A 13,107-nucleotide genomic window follows, 5' to 3' on the forward strand; every position below is an offset into this window, starting at 1 on the left:
TTTTGTCAGCTTGACACAAGCTGGAGTTATTTGGGAAGAGGAAACCTCAATTGAGAAAGCGATCCTACCCGACTGGCCCATGGGCAAGCCTGTGGGGCATTGTTTCTGTTATGATTGATGTAGGAGGGTTCACCTTACCCTGAGCAGTACCACTGGTCCTGGGTCCTATGAGAAGGCAAACTGAGCAAGCTTATAAGAAGCAAACTAGTATGAGTAGCCCTCCAACATGGCTTCTGCCTCAGTTCTTGTCTCCTGCTGGAGTTCTTATCCTAACGTCTTTTAGTGATAGAGTGTGATCTGAGTCTTGTAAGCTGAAATAAACTCTTTCCTCCCCAAGTTATTTTGGACATGGTATTTTATTATGGCAATAGAAACCCTAAAAGTATATAACCATAAGTAAGTAGTTTCTCTAGTTTTCTCATCGGCCATACAGGAGAAAATAACATCAAGAACCAATCATTCTTTAGAAGTAAATAATTTTCCTGGAACTCCCTTGAGGCCATAACTCAATGATGGCTCCCTGGAAAGAGTATAGTGTCTCTCTCTTAATGCTACCTGTACATTCTCAATGTATCAATACTAAAAAATATTCTTATTGCCATTTCTTTTTAAAGGAAACGTATTATTACTATTTTAAATGAATGTATATGTGTATGTCTGTGTGTGGTTATATGCCCATGAGTGAAGGTTCCTGTGGAAGCAAGAACAGGGCCCCAAGTTCTTTAGAGCTGGAGTCACAGAGGTCTGGGAGCTGGCCAGTGCAGGCATTGAGAATCCAAGTAAAGTCCCCAGCAGGAACAGTATGTACTCCTGACCTCTGAGGCATCCCTCCAGCCCTTGTGTTTATTTCTAGCCAGATCCTTAACCCTGGCTTCAAATGCCTCACTTTACAGAGTATGAGTCATCTCTTTGGGGTATTTTTTGTTAAAGAAAGCTGAATGCTTCAAACTGAACTGGTTAGTCTCATACTGTGCTTACTGTAAATGGAATCCAGCAGCCACATGTGGTTATGAAGTACAAGAAATAAAACTAGTCTAAGTTACAACATATGCATTAAACACGATACTCTACTTTGAAGAGTCATTGCAAGGAAAAGTAGTCCTACCATACCAAAATTACGCCATTTACATTTTTTATAGTGGCAAGGTGAAACTCACAGACTTGTACATGCTGAGAAAACGCATTACTGCGAGCTACCTACCAAGCCCACAGATTTTGTTTTCCTGTCATCCTCTGGGAGAGATACTATTGTTCTGCCATTGTAGGGATGGAATATGTAGAGGGTTGCATCTGTTTAGTGCTGCCTAGATAGAACCTTAGATGGTCTGGATAGTTTCCTTCCCTGAAAACTATGCAATGCACAAATAATTCCCAAGATAAGATGCTATGTATTGGTCTCCTCTGTTCCTCACTCGTCCCTCTCTTCCTCTCTCCCAGAACTTTGAAATAAAACCAGACATAATTGGGTGGAAAAAATCATTTCCCTAGAACAAGGACCTCTAAAACTACAGCAAAATTGAATTTCTCAACTACAAATCCTAACTACCAAAAAGAAGGACATGGGAAAATGTAAAATTCTGTGATAGCAGAAGGATCTCCATTCTGCCTGAAGCTTCGGTTCCTGCCATGTCAACTCGTGCAGCAATCGACTCTCCTCAGACCCCACAGACACTTACAGTAAAGTTGCAGCTCAGACATGATCTTGAGATTTAAGTGAAACGCAAAAATACATATGTGCAAATGTCACTGTGTCAGGAAATCTGATTTAAAAAAAAGTAACATTGGAAACCATGATGCTACTGCAGAGTAAATCCAATTGAGCAGGATTTCTGTCTTAGGTGAGTTGTCATTTCTGGGATTGGTCACTCATTCTCTCGTTGGTTCGTATCAAGGGTATGTTAGGTGCAAACATCTCACCTGGGATGCTGAAATCACTCTCAGCACCATGAAGTGCTCACTTTAAAAGTATTTCATGAAAACTGGACCAAAGAAGGGAGTGGAAAACTTTACTCCCATTTGCTAACTCACAGGCAAACATTAACTGAATGATGTAGATGAAAGGATTGTTGCTATAATAGAAATTGATTTTGTTTTTGTGTGTATCTTGAACATAGAGAATTGAATTCATTCAAATTATCTGAAAATACATGTTCTGTCTTAATCTCCTAGTCCCACTGGTAAGTGTTAAATTTGTTATGATTCTGTTATAAATTGGATACCTAAGGAAGAGATATTTGTCAGTGTGGTATGATGTACTTATCTTGGAAGTTCATGTGCTAACACATTGGCTCTTAGAACTAACTAGATATATCAGCTGCATGTCACCGACTGCCCCGGGTGCTTAGGAGCCTGTTATAAATTTAAGACACTAGTCCTATCTTTAAAACACTTTAAAAGTTAAAAATATATACTGAGGTTGGGAAAAGAATTCACAGACTGGGTTGGGGATTTAACTCAGTGGTAGAGCGCTTGCCTAGCAAGTGCAAGGCCCTGGGTTCAGTCCCCAGCTCTGAAAAAAAGAAAAAAGAAAAAAAAAGAAAGAATTCACAGACTGAAGAGCTAGCCTATAGAATGGGAGAAAAGTCTCTGCCAGCTACTCATCCAATAGGGATTAACTTGGGGAATACTCAAAAAACATTTAAAAAGCTAAACACCAAAGAACAAACAATCCAATCAATGGCTATGTTTCAAACAAATAGATATTTAGATGGCCCATAAAATTCATGAAAAAGCATCCAACTCCCTTAGCTATAGGAAAAATGCAATTTAAAATCCCATCAACCTACTCCATCTAACCTAGTGCAAATGGCTGGCACAAAGAAAAACAAAACAAAACAACAACAACAACAACAAACAATTTACGGGGAAAACCTTCCTACACTGTAGACAGGGATGGAAATTGGTGTATCTGCTGTGGACATCAACATAGGGCTTCCTCAAAACACAGAAGTGGAACCACTGCATGATCCAGGCAGACCATTTCTGACTGTGCACTTAAAAGATCCAAAGGAGCATAAATTGGGGCACTAACTCTACTTATGTCTATTTCAGCACCATTCACAACGACAAAGTAAAACCAGTTCAGCTACCTACCAACTGTTGATCAGATCAAGAAAATGTGGTATATGGATGTGGCACAAATGTGTGTGGGGGGGGGGGGAGAAGGGAGAGAGAGAGAGAGAGAGAGAGAGAGAGAGAGAGAGAGAGAGAGAGAGAGAGAGAGAATCCAGAGGATGACCTCAGGCATGATTCCTCAGGAGTATCAATTTTCTCTCTTTTTTAAGACACAGAGTCTCTCACTATCCTGAAGCTTACAAGTAGCCAAGCAGGATTGCCTGGTCAGTGACCACTAACCATCTGCCTAACTCTACCCCCTGTAGTTCTGGGATCCTAAGCGTGTGTACCACGACACTTGGATTTTCTACATAGATTCTGGGTATCAAATCGAAGAACTCATACTTGCATGTCAAATACTTTACTACCTAGGCTAGCTCTTTGACACTATATGAAATATTACTTAGCCATTAAGAAAAGCAAAATTATATATGAATTTTTAAGGAAACCGAAATGTTTTGCTATGGCTTTTATGAACATTCTTAGTGTATTCATCTCTCCCTCCCTCTTTCCCTTCTTTTTTCCCTCCTTTCTTCCCTCCCACATTTCCTTCCTCCCTTTCAGTCTTGGCCTTCCTCATCATTCTCAGTTAAATCTCCACTTTTTCTATTTCTCCTTCTTAGTATTTGTTTCCTATTATCTGCTCTCTAGATAGCCTTCTTTCTATGCTCACCAAGGTCCCTTTTCACTTTTCTGGTTTCTATACACACACACACACACACACACACACACACACACACATACACACACACACAGTTTGAATGAACTTGTGACATGTGTGGTTATAACGCTCCCCCTAAGAGCCATACACTATCTAACAGAATCCCTCGTGCCAGGCTTGGGGAATCTTTCTTTGAGTTGTTTGTCAGGACCCAATAAGATCCCAGAATAATATAGGCCATTGCTATTACCATTGGTTGCCACCAAGAACTCAGTGCTGAAGACAGCATTCTTCAGTCAGAGGATGTAGAGGAGTGGAGCTGGAGCTGCTTGCCCTGAGATTCAACTCTCACAGCATCTCAGGATGCTATGAAAGCTACCAGAGGAAAACCAATCAATCAACAATCTTAGCCAGGTGCCAAAATCTATGAGTTTTAGCCATGGCCAACACGGCAAGATATTCCCAAGGGTTCAATAGTAGCATTTACATTTTAGGAATAGCCAGCAGCTGTCTAATTGGATTAAGTTTTGGTCAATAGGAAGAAACTCTTGCCTGCTACTGTAAACTTAGCCAGCTGCCTGTGGCCCTCCTACCACTACCTTTCTAAACCAGCATAGTTTCTAATTGTATCCTAAATATTTATCTTAATGCTCACAGGTAAGTGTAACTCTCTCCTTTGTGGTGGTTTAAATGAGAACTCTCCTATTGGTTTCATGTGTTTGAATGTTTGGTCTGCGGTTGGTGGAACTATTTGGGAACGGTTAGGAGGTGTGGCCTTGTTGGAAGTAGTGTGTCACTGCTGGTAGGCTTTGTTTTAAAAGCCCATGACAGTCCCAGTTAGCTCTCTTTCTCTATCTCATGGTTCTTGTCTCAACATGTTGGCCCTCACCTACTGCTCCAGCACCATGCCTACCTGCTGCCATGCTCCCCACAATTGAACGTCATGGACTCACTCTCCAAGCTGTAAGCAAGTTGCCAATTAAATGCTTTCATTTGTAAGTTTCCATGGTCATGGTGCTTTGTGACAGCAATAGTAAAGTAACTAAGACACCCCTAATCAAAGAAGCTTCTTGGTGTAGCAGTCGGAGAGACAATTACAGAAATCCACAACTGCTCAAGATGCATAGAACAGTTGACCATGGGATTTCAAGTGTCAACTGATAAAACACAACCCCATACCTAAGATTAAGAGGACATTGCAGAAGAAGGGCCAGAGGATCAGAATGTCTTTTGTAAGTTAATATTTTCTGTACTCATGAAATCTCAAAAGGATGGCTGCCTAAGCAAGACTTTAAAAATGGCAACACGAATTAACGTGCCAATGTGGATGGAGGATATCTCACATGACCTCATCCCTAGATAAAGAACTACTGGTAAGTAATGGCTACTGAGAGAGGGAGAATCAGTCTCTGTCTCTCTGTCTCTGTTTCTGTCTCTGTCTCTGTCTCTCTCTCTCTCTCTCTCTCTCTGTGTGTGTGTGTGTGTGTGTGTGTGTGTGTAGGGAGAAGGAAGGGGTGCAAATGATGTAAATAGAGTGCTTATGTGTAAAATTCTCTCTAGAAAAGGGTTTTGAAGGTCCAGCCTTTCAGTGTCCTAATCAAATCAGCCTGCCATGAAGACCTATACTCAGATCATGTCTCTAATGGAATCTACAGCTCTAACAACATTCTTTGTGATGTGATATTAACTAAAATAAGCTCAATCAAGGAAGAATATATGGAAAGGGGTACTATTAAGGAATAAGAAGGGTGGAAGAGGGCAAGTATGGCCAGTGGGGGAGTAAATACAATCATACTTCCTTACATACATAAATGATAATAAAATATTGAAACGTGTTTTTCTCTATAGCTAATATACTAATAAAACAGAAAGACAATACAGTAAAAAGGGTGATGACAGGGAAGTGTATTCTATTTAAGGAGCATTCATAAATATTTACACATTAATAGAAGAGTGAAAAGGAGAGACTTTCTTTGTTCTTAATGTTTTTTAGGCACGCCAAAGAAAATATCTCTGAAGAACTAAATTCTTACTTCAATTTGGGAGAAAAAAAAAGACCAATTGCCAGACCAACATTGTGAGTAGTGTTCCCAAGGTGGCCAATGACTAGTTTTCATTGTAGTGGTTTTTACTGTTATTACTAGAAATAGGAGGAGAGGAGCCAGGAGAAAAAGAGGTGTGCTAGCTACATTTTTGTTTCAGTGATAAAATACCATGACCGAAGGTATGGATGTGCCTAGTCCTGCAGTGACTTGAGGTGCCAGGGTAGGTTGGCTCCCTGGGAGGGACCTCCCCTTTTTCAGAGGTGAAGAGGAGGCTGGGAGGGGGTAGGGACCATGTCCATGTGAGGCGGGAACTGGGAGGAGAGGAGGGAGCTTCTACCGGGATGCAGTGAATAAGTAAATAAATTAATGGGGAAAAAAAACAAAAGAAAGGAAAAGAAGAGTTACCTTGGCTTACAATGGCTCCATACTGGTGACAGTAGCAGAGAGCTAGAAGACCACATCTCAACATCACACCTTCACATCGGAAGTAGGGAATGTGAACCTGAAGTGGGGCGAGACTACAGAAGTTCAAAGTCTGTCCCCACCAAAGCTCCATCATCTCCTCAAACAGTGCTGCCACCAATCAGGATTCACACGTGTAAGCCTGGGGGTCCTTCTCATTCCAACCACCTGAGGAGGGTGGAGGGATGGCTGCAAAATTCCTTGAGCTGATAGGCTCCCACAGTAGGTAGTAGTTGAAACAAGCTTTAGCTTTGAGGATGCAAGGCAGCAGAGTCTTTAAAAGTCCCCTGGGGCAAAAATTGGAGGCTGGGAATGGTAAGTGGCTGTTGCTATTGTCTTTTAAAGCATTTCTGTTTTAAAGTGCTTGAAAAAAAAATCCATGGTCAGAGATCTCATCTATTAATGAAGTAGTGAACCGATTGCACTGGAATTGTGTGTGCTCTTTACTGTGTCCAAACTTGGCAGTTTCAAAGGTTTTTAAATCAATGATCTTAAAGGCTACCTCATTTCTTAATACTACAAAGTAAAGCTGAGTGAAGAGCTAAGCGAAGAGCTACTCGATCTTCCACTTATCCACCACACACATATTTACCTTTTGCCCGATTTTGTTTTGTTTTATTTCTTTCACGACCAGGACTTTCCCTTTAAAAGCTAATTGTCTTACTTCAGTTTTCTCTTTATATTCCATTCTTGTGTTTACTATATTTACTGGGGCCAACGTAAGAGACATTTTATTGACTTTGTACCTTTTTCATCTTCTCTCCTGAAGCCATTTTATGACCTAGGCAGCCTTCTCGATAAAGAAGATACTAAAAGTTGTAAAGTGCATACAAAGCCAGCTTTGTATTCAGCTGATTTTCAAAAAGCCATGCTCCCCTAAGTGGAAACCACTTCATCGCCTTAATGTGTGTTTCCTGATTTTTTTTTTTTTCTGCTCCACCGAAATGTCTGAGGTGGAGACCTGCAGAAGTGAGTAACCATTTTCCCAGGGCAGCCTGTTTAGTGAGTTCTCTACGTCTGTGGATTTCTTTCCATCCCATACCTACTATGCTGAGCCTTCGGAGGATTGTACGGCCCGCCTACTTGGCTTTGGATTGCACATCCTCCAATCTCATTTTCCCTCAGCACAGCTGACATCACAAGATACATTACCAGTCCCCCAAATTATCGGTGTCCAGCTTTCATTTTACAATTAAAACGTGTAATGACCATTTTAAATAAAGCATACCTTTCTGATCTGTCAGGCAGAGAAAACTGATGCCAGTGTTTTCTAAAATAACTCATACATTTTTAATCTGCCACTGAAGGCATTTCTATTAAGTGCACCGTTAGGCATTCCACTTCTTCCTTTTAATAATGTTTTGTGAATATTCCCTTGTATTATTTAGATACTCTTTGAGAGGCGTTTGGGTATATGTATCTGTGCATGCCCATACTTCCAGTGTCCCCATCCATAATTTAAAATTCCACTTAGGTAGAAAACTGTGCAGGATTTCCTTAGAATATCATTTTCCAATTTGTAAGAGAACTAGAGTTTCTTAAAAAAAAAAAAAGATTCGACTTTTTCCTCCTTGGCTCAGGGATTCTCCTCGATGAATAACACTGTCTTTCTGCAGTCTTTGAGAAGGCAATATCTCAGAGGAGTCCACACCCCAAGATTTTTCCTTTGTTCCTCATGACTTCCGTTTTCAAGAGATCGCTCCCACATTCTCCACAGTGAAAAGAACAGGAGCGAAGTGCGCCCTACATAATTGGGGACTCTCAGGAGTCTTCCTGGGAATTCCACAGAGCACATCTATTTCCATTTTATTGGTCAAAACTCAGCCACAGGCTAAGATGCTGGGGATAAAGTCATCTGTCCCTGAATAAAAGTGAGATTTGGTTACTCATCAGCGGCAATACAGAATGGGTGACAATCAGAGATGCCTTCCCCTATAGCATTAACTACAGTTTGATCCAGATAAACATCATTAGGACTCTGATTCTACCTTTTAGAGACACTGTGCGTTTTTGGTTTTGCTTTTTTGTTTGTTTGTTTGTTTGTTGTTTTTGTTTTTGTTTATCATGTGTCCTTTTTATCCCCAGCCTGAGCCTCTCCAAAACAGAAGAGATACCTGTAGCACTTCATCAAATAACATTTTATATCTCACTGCCTGATGATGGAATGAGATATTCTTTCTAAGACCTCTCCCAGAAAAACAAGAATATTGCTTCCAAAATTCAAAGCTAAGGCTTTGTGTACCGCTGGCTCAAGCTAGATTAATCCCTCGCTGAGTCAAAGATTAGCGCCAACTAGGTAGAATATTGACGAATCCTGTCAGACAGAAGACTCGCAATGGGTTAGTTTCCCTCAAACACAAATTGCCTAGATATGGGAGATGTTATCACTGCACAGTAAATGGTGAAAGGTGAAATTATCTACAGATCAGTGTTCACTGTGGCTCTTGAAGGAATTCTCTTTTTTTGTTGTACATAACAAGTTTCCGTAACTATTTCTTTATTTGCTATTGAGTGATCTCTGGTAAATTATTTCCCTCTCTGATCACCTTGGCAACTCTAAGCAGCATGGATCTTCTGGCATTTGCTCTTCCATTATGAAAGGGGTTAGCATCTCTTGACTGTTACTCTGTGTGGTGGGGACATTGAAGTCCTTTCTTCAGCTCACCATGAGGAGTTATGCATGCTGTTCTGTCACTCCAAGTAAGTTTTTTTCAGATATCTATAAGTTGGATAGGGAAGTTGAAAATTGGGAAATGTCATTAGATGGCAATGCTGTCATAAATACTGTTTTCTGAAAGCCCAGACATCTAGATTCCCCTTGCAGATTAGACACAAGCCTGTTTGTGCCCCTAAAATTCAAGTACCTTACTTTTAAAACGCATGTGAACAAAGTATTCTTTTAAGTTTTTCAGGATCTTAATCTGGCACAACTCTATATTTTCTTTCTCCTAGAGACCTTCTTCACACAGTCATCCAGCCTTAATGGGATCAGATTCCCCCAAGACCAGCAACATCCCTGGGTATCTTACATCTAGGGAAAATCTTGGGCTACAGAGCAAATGTAGAGCTTGTCAGCACACAAATGGCAATAAACACAAGCCTCCAGTGAAACAGACAGAGAGGACCAGGAAGAGAAGGAAGAAAGGTCCTTAATAGCCTTGCTATTTAAGGACCAGCTGAGCAAGAGTTGACACGCGACACTCAGCTTTTCAGATCTGACATCAGACAAGTCCGAGGAGAGCAGAGGTGACACAGAACCTCACACCGAGAACAGGGGTTTCTTCTTCCACCATTCCTGGCTGATGGCCCCCAGTTGCTGCTTGAATGCTCACCTTTCCAGAAAACTCCAAATGCAGAACTCACATCTGGATGTGATCCTTGTTCTCAGTGATGTCCCAACCTACCCTCTTCCTTCTCAAACGTAGAAGTCCAGCCTGCCTCTATCGTTCCCAACTGTAAACATGTTCTCCTAAGAGTCTCAAGCTGTTGAGTGACCAAGGCACTGAATGCAATACATCACAAGTGTTGTTTGGCATAGTGGCCATGGTTAAGACTCTTGATTCCATGCTTGCTCACGAAAAGACAACCTGGATCCTAATGTTGAGTCCAATGTGGACTCTGCCTTTTTCCACCCACATCAGGTTCATATCAGGTTCCTTCATCTTGACCAATTGCTCTTTTAACTTTGTAGAACTCCGATATTATTTCTCCGAGCTGTTAGGAGACACTTAAGAATGTATCTAAAGCACTTAGAGTAGCAACCAGCAAATAGTATATGCTTGGTGAATGGCTGCTAAGTAGTAATACAATGTAACAGTAATGATGAGTCCCACCTGTCACCAATGTTTCCATTATGAGTCTTCGCAGTCTGTGTTATAATTCTCTGCCAAATCCTGTCTCTTCTGGTTGGGTATGAGTATTTGAGAGAAAGGACCCTATCTTCTTAGAGTCATGTCCCCTAAAATGAAACACAGGCCTCACCGTGTGGAAGACTAGGATAATGTTGGGGCTGGGAGATTGCTCATCAAGTGAGAGTGCTTGTTGCTCTAGCATAAGGGCTTGAATTCAGAACCCAGCACTGATTTAAACTGCAGAGCATGGCTATGCATGGGCTTGCTAACACATACAGTATCATTGTCGGGTAGAGGTTTGCTGGGGCTTGCTCGCCACTGACCAAGGTTCAGTTAGAGATCTTATCTTAACAGAATAGGGCAAAGAATGTTTAGCAGGCCATGCCACATTCTTCTGTCTCTGCACACAGAGGTAACACACACTCACATGCAGAGGAAAATGTAGAAAATGGATATTTACAAATCATCTAGCTTACTAGGTTAACTCTACTTGAAACATTAAATTATGGACCAAGTAATCCACCAACTACCCCACTATAATGTTTCATTATTACTAGTAAGAAATCTCAAAGCGTCCACATTACCCATAATCCAAATATGGTTATACAAACCTGTGAATCTCTGCTCCAGCCATCTCTGCTGCCAGCAACACTGGTTGAAAGCAGATACTTGTTACCATTCCTGGCGGATGAGGTTGCCGATAATTGGACCAAAGATCTGAAAAACATGATCCAACCCTGCAAGCCAAAGACAGTGCTGTAACCAACCAAGCCAGAGCCCTAACTCATAACCTGCCTTGGGACAGTCCTGGCTACTACCTATGCCCATTCTAAACACTGTTTTGAGCTTTGTTTTCCTTTCTTTAAACAGATTAGATTATCCCAGAGATCCTCTGGGGTCAAAGGCCATTTTTTTTGAGTGCCCTTTTCTCCTTTCTTCCCTCCTCAGACTCTTGTTTTCTTTAGGACAAAAGCCCTAGAGGGGGAGGGGACGATGCTTATCACCCAAATCTGTCCCATTAAATATATTACCGAAGGTTTATGCCAAACATACTTGTTCATGTTACAGCCATCTGCTGCGCAGTAAATGTGCTGCTATTGCTTACACAATTTTGATTTGGGGATTTATGGAAGCTAATAGAATTTCAAATCAAAACAATTTAAGTTTACTAGCTATAAATGAAGAAACCACTAACCTTTCATTTGGGTTTCGTTCACTGAATTATACTCTTACTACCTGTCTTCATGTTTGGGCTGTCACCCCCCAAACAGACTCAATAGTCATTTATTTGATTTTTATTGGTCATAAAACAGGAATCATTTAACTGCCCCTTCAAAGATAAATAGTTAAGCCAAACAGCATCAGGACAGGTAAAGAACAGAGAACACGAGGGGCCAGGGTGTTCTTATCTTGCTTGTGATAACCGCTCGGCTACTCTTGTCGCCTCGGTTCTCCCTGTTTCGGGGCAGCTGGCTTGGCGGCAGCCAACACTGCTAGGTTAACACAAAGTGCCAGCGATAGTAGTTATTACATAGACACGATCTTGGCTTGATAAGGCCTCTTGCTTTCTTTCTCAATTTTGTTCATTAATTTTGGAATAGATTTGTTCTTTGTCTCCTCATCTGTCCCACCCTTGCAAACCCACACAATTGAGGCATCTGAACCACTCGTTACATTTGCGACCCTTCTGCACCTGAGTCTCTCTCTTCCCAAGTGTCACCCTTTCATGGACATTCTATTGCAGCGGTTCTCAGCCTTCCTAAGGCTGCAGCCCTTTAATACAGTTCCTCATGTGGGAACCCTCAACCATAAAATTATTTTGTTATTACTTCATAACTGTAATTTTGCCACTCTTTTGAATTGTAGTGTCTTAGTTAGAGTTTCTATTGCTATGATGAAATACCGTGGCCAAAAAGCAAGTTGGAGAGAAGAGGGTTTTTGCTTACACTTTCATGTTTTTGTTCATTATTGGAGGAAGTCAGGACAGGAACTCAAACAGGGAAAGGTACTGGAAGCAGGAGCTGATGCAGAAGCCAAGGAGGGGTGCTGATTATTGGATGGCTTCCCCTGGATTGCTCAGCCTGCTTCCTTATAGAATCTACAACCACCAGCCCAGAGAGGGCACCACCCACCGTGAACTGGGCCCTCCCTCATTAGTCACTAATTGAGAAAATTCTTTACAGCTGGATCTCATAGAGACATTTTCTCAACCGAGGCATTTTTCTCTCTGATGATTCAGATGTGTCAAGCTGACACGCAAAACCTGCCATTACAAATGTCAATATCTAATGTGAAAGATATGTGATATACGACTCCCAAAGTGGTCATGACCCACAGGTTGAGAACCTCTATTGTAGAAGGAAGAGGGAAAGGGCATTGTGACATTGACACAATAAGGTTTGGGTTAGCAAAGCAGCTGGCTATCTGGGATACCTTGATCATTGTTCATCAAAGTAAGGCACTGGTGTGACCGTGCAAGAGACAAATACTGTATAAATTATCCATCATGGCAGCAAATCCCTTGATGACTTAGGATGTGTGGTCACCTAACAGTTCTTCAGATTACTAATTTAATAATCACTAGTTTACTAATTGAATAGCTTCTCCTGTTAATATCAATGTTTCTACAGGGACGCCATCCTTTCTGGGCTGGGGGTACATGGAGGTAGTGAGACTCAGGCCTGTCTTCAACTTCCAAAATCTGTCTGTTTTCTTTGACTCATTCATCCTCAAACCCATATGGTCCTATTACCCTGAAGGAAGGCAGTAGGCCATTAGGAAGACCAACTAAAGTCATGAGATGTTTTGGTGAAAAGGGTGGTCAATTTAAACTTTTGGCCAACCACGGTGGGTTCCTGTAATCCTTGCACAATGGAGGTTAAAGCATGAAGGCTTCAAATTCCAGCATGGATCCTGTCCCAAAACTAAGCAAACAATCAAGTAACAGGACAAAGCAGCTGGGGACTAGCCTAGG

This window comes from Rattus norvegicus, chromosome 18, assembly GCF_036323735.1.
Source record: "Rattus norvegicus strain BN/NHsdMcwi chromosome 18, GRCr8, whole genome shotgun sequence".
NCBI lineage: Eukaryota > Metazoa > Chordata > Mammalia > Rodentia > Muridae > Rattus > Rattus norvegicus.